A 6688-nucleotide genomic window follows, 5' to 3' on the forward strand; every position below is an offset into this window, starting at 1 on the left:
ATAGAAAAAGAAAATGTGAAAAATGTGTTGGGCCGGTGTTGTTGCCTAATAGCCATGGGGAACCATCCGATGGATGTCCCAAGTCTCAATCATAGGTCCCACAATACTGTATGGCCCACTTCATAGGATGATCCAAATCATTTATTTGCCAGAGATGATCGCAAGCCTCCTATCTATAGAGGGACTCCACATATGGAAACCTATAAAAATAGGAGGGTCAGGATCATTCTATGGAATGATTTTTTGGGGCGCAACCTAGTTATGTTAAGCCCAGCAAATGAACGGTTTTGATCATCCTATGAAGTGGGCTTTATAATACTCTTTCGAAAAAAAAAACAGTGGATTATTGGGCCACACACCATAAAACGTAGGGAAATGATATCAGCACAACCATATTACAATAGTTGCACAAACTATGCCCGTCTTTTCTTTTTTTAATCGGCTTGTGAGAGCTTTTGGGAACTGTAATAACCTTTGAAAACTACTTAAATGATGAGCACTGCTAGCAAAACGGGAATCCCTTGTGGAAAAAAAGAAGAAGGGGATCCACCATGGGTGACACATCCACAAAAGGATAAGAAAGACAACTCAAATCCCCATAAAATGCAAAAAATATCTTAAAAGGGCCAAATCGTCGGCCATTTCACTCCGGTCTTCATTTCCCAAACTAAAAGAGATCATTTACTTGTACGTTATAAGGGTACGGGGGCGAATGCGTACCGGAAGGGGTTGAAAATAGCAACGCCGAATAATTAGACCTGGCAAAACCGACCCGTGCCCGTGGGTCGACCCAACCCACCCACAAATTGCAGGTTTCCCGCAGGCTGACCCAACCCATCCGCAACGGGTGTGGGTCACCTAAGTGATGACCCGTAGGGATGCGGGTCATTTTTGACCCGCACCGGCATGACCCGCGGGTAACCCAACCCAACACGCCCGTTTGCCAGGTGTACATATAATTCAGTATTTTTTAGAATGTAGTGTACGGCCCACTTTGTAGAATAATCCAAATCGTTTATTTGTCAAGCCACAACATAAATACGTTGTGCCCCTAAAAATCATTTCCATAGGAAGATCGTAACCCTCCAATCTAAAGAGGAACTCCCATTATGAAAACTTCTTTATATTAGACAGTCAGGATCATCATATGGAAATGATTTTTTTGGCATACAACCTATTTACATTCTGACCCAACACATGAAGGGTATGGATCAACCTATGAAGTGAACCGTACATTAGTTTTGAAAAATACTAGACTGTACGGCATAAAACTAGAGTTTTGAAAGAAAAAGAAAAAAAACTAGAGTTTTGAAATTCCATGACATGCACAAATGATCTATGATAGGGGGGCATGCAATGAGTACGACTTAGGACTAAAATAGAGAAAACCCAACAACCCTAATTGTGGCAAATAGGACTAAAATAGAGAAGATTAGTTGTGTTTTGTAAGAGGGAGAGAGAGTTTGTCGTTGCACCGATTAAAAAAAAAGGGAAAACAACCGAGAATTACCTTAAGACAGCAAAACCAAACATTCCCCTACGAAAAAGGCTAACTTTAGGTTGAAAAATAGTTGCATGTTTCATAAATTTAGTGGTAAGGACGTAAGGAGAAGATAATATAAATAGCATAGATGGCTTTGGTTTTTCTCATTCGAGTTGGGGTCGATCTTGAGTCCCGTAAATTTAAATTTAAGGGGTTACAAGGCTCCGGTGGATCCTGCACCGGGGATTCCTGTGCCGGCGTCACCGAAATCCGGTAACAAAATTTTCGACGTGACCAAGTATGGAGCTGACCCCGGTTGCAGTAAGGACAGCAACAAGGTGGGGTTTTTAAGTATTCTAACTATGTGATATTTTGATACATGGAACATGGAGGTTGTGCCCTTAGATCAATTGGTTGGCCCACCATTGATCAATCCAAATCATACACCATCTAGACCCTATCTTGGTTCTTTCACGATCCTTATTATACCATGTTGATCCAGAGATCCTAACCATCCAGTCAAAATACGTATTTTGATCCATGGTAACGGAATACATGTGTACTTCAGGGGTAAAGATTGTCCCATGTATAAGGATCCACTATAAGCTCCTCATTTGACAAGACTACCATTCAACTTTTTGGTTTCTCTCCCAATAAGAGCAAACACCATACAAACGACTATCTTTAATCTCATCCATGAGTTTGCCCAGTCTCCAAGTCCATCTTTAATCCCTTTGGCCCAGAAAATCATGTGGTAGAAATTGACTTCCAATTCTAATCTGCCTTCCACCTTATAAGTTGGGCGGTCTGATCAAATGATCTACACCATTAATCCATCTAGAGTTGGACCCACAATTCGGACAAAGTGATGTATTTGCCCCCATTTTCTCTCATGGGCCACTCCCCTCTAGTGTGTTTTGACCACCCTTTTAACACTACAAGGGGGTGGCTCAAGGAGGAAAACGAGGCGAATATAACATTTCCCACTAGATTAATGTGCAAGCATCACTCATTGTGGATATAAAAAAATGGATTATAATACAATGTAGGCAACAATTTTCTGTTATTCCTTGTTGCTATTATGAATATCAAATTGTGAAATATATGTAGGGTAATATTTGACACAGGAAGAATGCCATTTCCATATATTTGCAGGCTTTCACAGATGCTTGGACTGCTGCATGTTCCTTCCCTGGGACTGCAACTTGGCTCGTCCCCACAGGCACATTCCTCGTAGGTGAGCTCAAGTTCAACGGCCCATGCGCTAATAAAGCCCTATCCCCAGCGGCCGAGATAAGGGGAACCCTAAGAGCTCCGGGGAGCCACTCATCTTTCACTTCTGATGCCTGGGTCTTGTTCCGGAACTTGGACGGTCTCACAATTAGTGGTGGTGGAATGTTAGACAGTCAACGAGCAGCAGAAGCCTGGCTAAAAACCACATGCCAATCTGGGGGGAAATGCAAGTTTATGCCTGTTGTAAGTACATATAAAGCCCCTTTTCCATGCCTCCCAACAAATTTTGTATACATGGATCTTTTCATCGTATAAACTAACCATTTTTCTTTCCATCGTCATTGGTTTTCTTTCCAAACATTTATACCCAAGCATAGCATGGGTAGGGCCCACCATTTTACACTTGATCTGGTGGGCCAACCAAATCTATCCAAACCCATGAATATGTTGGGGCCCACTATTTTACACCTCATGGTATGATAGGGTGGGGCCTGTCATTTTATGACCATGTCTAGCATGGGTGGGGGCGCACCATTCTGCACTTCATGTTATTGATGGGATGGGGCCCACCATATCTAAACAAGCCTATGCATAGGGTGGGGGCCCACCATTTTACTTCTAATGTCATTAATGATGTGGTGTGGGTGGGTCCCACCATTTTACAACTCTTGTTTTAATGGTATGGGGCCCACTATTTTCCACCTGAGCATAGCATGGGTCAGGAATGCTATTGCTAGTAATCTTATATGCAAATGGTTTTGAAGTCAAATTCGATTACTAAATTAAAAGAGAATGAAAGGAATGATTTGTGTTTTATGTGTGGGTGCAGTCTCTGAGATTCATTGGGAACAACAACGGGAAGATCCAGAACATAAATTTCCAAAACAGCAAGTCCTTTCATTTGGTTATCAACAACTGCGTAGGAGTGGATATCTCTAGTGTCCATGTCACAGCTCCTGGGGATAGCCCCAACACTGATGGCATCCATATCAGTGGCTCCTCCCACATCCACGTTACAAATTGTCAAATTGGTGTGGGTGACGATTGTGTCTCCATCGGAGATGGCACCACCGATATCTCCATCGAGGGTGTCACGTGCGGACCAGGCCACGGCATCAGGTAATGTCAACCCTAACAAACTAGTTGAACTATTTGAAATAGTAAAAGAAAGTGAATTTGTTAATAAAATGATAATGAAACAACTTTAACTTTACCTCAATTATATTCAACTGATTGGTTTAACAAATATTATGACATTGAATAGAATTTGATGATAAATTTCTGCAATCTTTCGCAGTGTGGGCAGCCTCGGCAAGTATGCGAGGGAGACGGGTGTGACAGGTGTACACGTAAAGAACTGCGTCCTTACCGGAACCACCAATGGTGTTAGGATCAAAACATGTAACGGATCACCTACGCTTAAAGCTTCTAATATTACCTTCGAAGATATCACCATGGACAAAGTCTCTTTCCCTATCATCATCGATCAAAACTACTGACCAGGTCAAAACTGCGGGAGTAAGGTAACTAGAACATGTTGGTATACATAGATGAAATCAAAATTAAGATTCGAAATGAAATGAAGCAGAGTAGAAGGTGTTGTGGATTTTCTAAATTTTTTGCTTCTCTTTCTGTTGCAGCCTTCAGCAGTGCAGATCAGTGACATCATTTACCAAAACATCAAAGGCACTTCTTTCACTAAGCTTGCAGTGAATTTGATTTGCAGCTCAGGAGCTCCTTGCCAAGGTGTTCAACTAAATAACATCGATTTAACGTACCAGGACGCGGGCCAAAAGGTCGCCTCTATGTGCCAAAACGTTAAGCCCACCGTAACCGGAGTGCAGAATCCACCTGCATGTGCTTAACTTCTTTGTACCACCACCTTCATATTAAGAACTCCCTCTCCTTACTTCTGTATCCCCCACCCCTCCATGTCTTGGGTGGGTGTGGAACCATGAAAGCTTATCCAAAAATGATTTGTATTACATGTCTTGCTTTCAATGAAGGCGGCGACACTTCAATAATAACATTGTTTTTATTTCTACAATGTTGCGATTGAATTTATAGTTGCGATCCGAATCATTGATAATTGAAGAGAAATAGTTGTTCAGCTAGTGAAGTGAAAGTGCTTCCAGTTTCATGTTTGAAGTGTATATGTTTGAATCTTTGTTGTTTGAATGGTAATGGGATCTCAATGATTTCTAAACATGGGATGTGGGAAATCGATCATGCAAAGCACTTGCCAAATATTGGTACCATACCCACCACACTAACTAAGTCTTGGAGCATAATCTCTATTGAATTTTTTTAATGAATTAGCCACTCCAAGATCCCATTCAATCTTAAATTGAGCTACAAAAATGGAACTTACTAACTTAGACAGAACCCAAAAAATGGCAACTCCATTTTTTGGTAAGACTGAAAAATAAAGGATGGAGGAAGCCCTTTGGACAATAAAACTATTGGTCCCTTTTTTTATGGTTATCTTTTGGTGTGAAATGAAGAAACTGAAACAAAATTCTTCATGAATTCTCTGGTTGGTCCTCTTCCCGATATTTCTTGTTGAATGCAAGCTATCAATCCTTATCAAGTGATCTTCCCATGGATCAATTTTTTATTCTGTTTCAGCAACTCCAACTCATAGCCAGCCCCAACTTCAGCCTCAACCCAAACCTAAAACCTCCTCTTTAACCGTTCCAATGTCCATACAAAATAGTCTATCAAACTCCTCTAAACTTTCACTCGAACCAGCCAAGAGACCAGCCCCTCCAATCGGTTGAGATCCTTTCTTTCACCCCCTTTAACTCACAATATACCTAACATCCAGACCTCTTTCTAACAGCCATGTTTTCCACAAGGCATTAGTCCACCCATAGTTAGCAAAACTCCGTTTTAAACTCCAAAAAAACATGTTTTATTGGTGTGCTGTTTAAAACTCCCTTCATAACTTTCACAACGAATAAAACTCCCATTTTCTTAGGCAAACGTTTTAAACAAGTTTAACATGCGTTTTAAACGCTTTAAACATGTTTTTTGGGCCAACTTCCAATTTTACCCCACCATATTTTGTAAATGACAAAATTCTAAACTCATTTTCTTGTGTTTCCATCTTTTTTACTACGTTTTCTTGAACCAGTACCGGTATTAAACTCGAATTTTTGCCGTCCCATTTTTTTTGGCGAATCACGTTTTGCTAACTATGAGCCCACCCTCCCATGTTAATCGATCACCACCCCATGCCTTCCATCTTATGCCTTGTTATATGACCACCTTTCTTTATCCAAGATTCAACCTTAGCCCTTATTTTAACCAACCACCCTTTCAAGTTTTTGTTAACCGATTAACCCAAAGATAACCCACTTCTTGATTCATTCCTTAACCCCTTCAGCCTGACCGTAACTACCACCAAGAAACCTTCTTGAGTCCTTTTAACCAACCCCAAGAAAGCCTTCCCTTTAGTCAACCAAGAACCCAAGAACTTCCAACACCCTTCCACCTTACTTTAACCTATACTGGAAAGATTTTTAGTAGTTTTAGATACCCTTTCTAATCCTTTCAAATATGCTTTTCCACTTATTTAAGACCACCCCTTAATCTTAAGCATCAGCTACCCCATTCATTATTCAAAATCAAAGCTTCCGCTATCCGCCCCTAACGCTATCCGCTATCCTGAATTAAAGAAGACAAGAAGATCGAGAAATTGCTAATAAAATCAAGAACCATGGGTGGAGGTTAAGAAAGGGTAGTTAATTGAGTAACAATTAAGCATCTTGCTTGATTAAAGAATCAAGAAGGAATGGGTTTCCAAACCAGAAGTGCTAACAAAAATTAAAAATTATTGGGTTCTGACGTAACAGAGGGCTGGCTTAGAAGGGGATGGGGTAAATCGTTGAGAACAAATTACTTGGGAAGGTGTAGGGTTACTAGCTCTGCACTCCTGCACATACTGACTTCAGTGTCGAAGGGCCTGTC

The 6688-nt window shown here is 40.9% G+C and overlaps 1 pseudogene across 1 annotated transcript; it reads left to right on the forward strand.

Moving 5' to 3' along the window:
* The first annotated feature begins 1661 nt into the window (after window positions 1–1661).
* On the forward strand, window positions 1662–4763 carry LOC143890100 (exopolygalacturonase clone GBGA483-like; annotated as a pseudogene). Its single transcript, XR_013255115.1, has 5 exons — window positions 1662–1821; window positions 2639–2959; window positions 3546–3835; window positions 4014–4239; window positions 4357–4763. The product of XR_013255115.1 is annotated as an exopolygalacturonase clone GBGA483-like (transcript).
* Window positions 4764–6688: the final 1925 nt, after the last annotated feature.

Source organism: Tasmannia lanceolata, unplaced genomic scaffold, assembly GCF_043159265.1.
Source record: "Tasmannia lanceolata isolate RefF3 unplaced genomic scaffold, GAP_Taslan_0.1 ptg000013l, whole genome shotgun sequence".
Classification (NCBI taxonomy): Eukaryota; Viridiplantae; Streptophyta; class Magnoliopsida; order Canellales; family Winteraceae; genus Tasmannia; species Tasmannia lanceolata.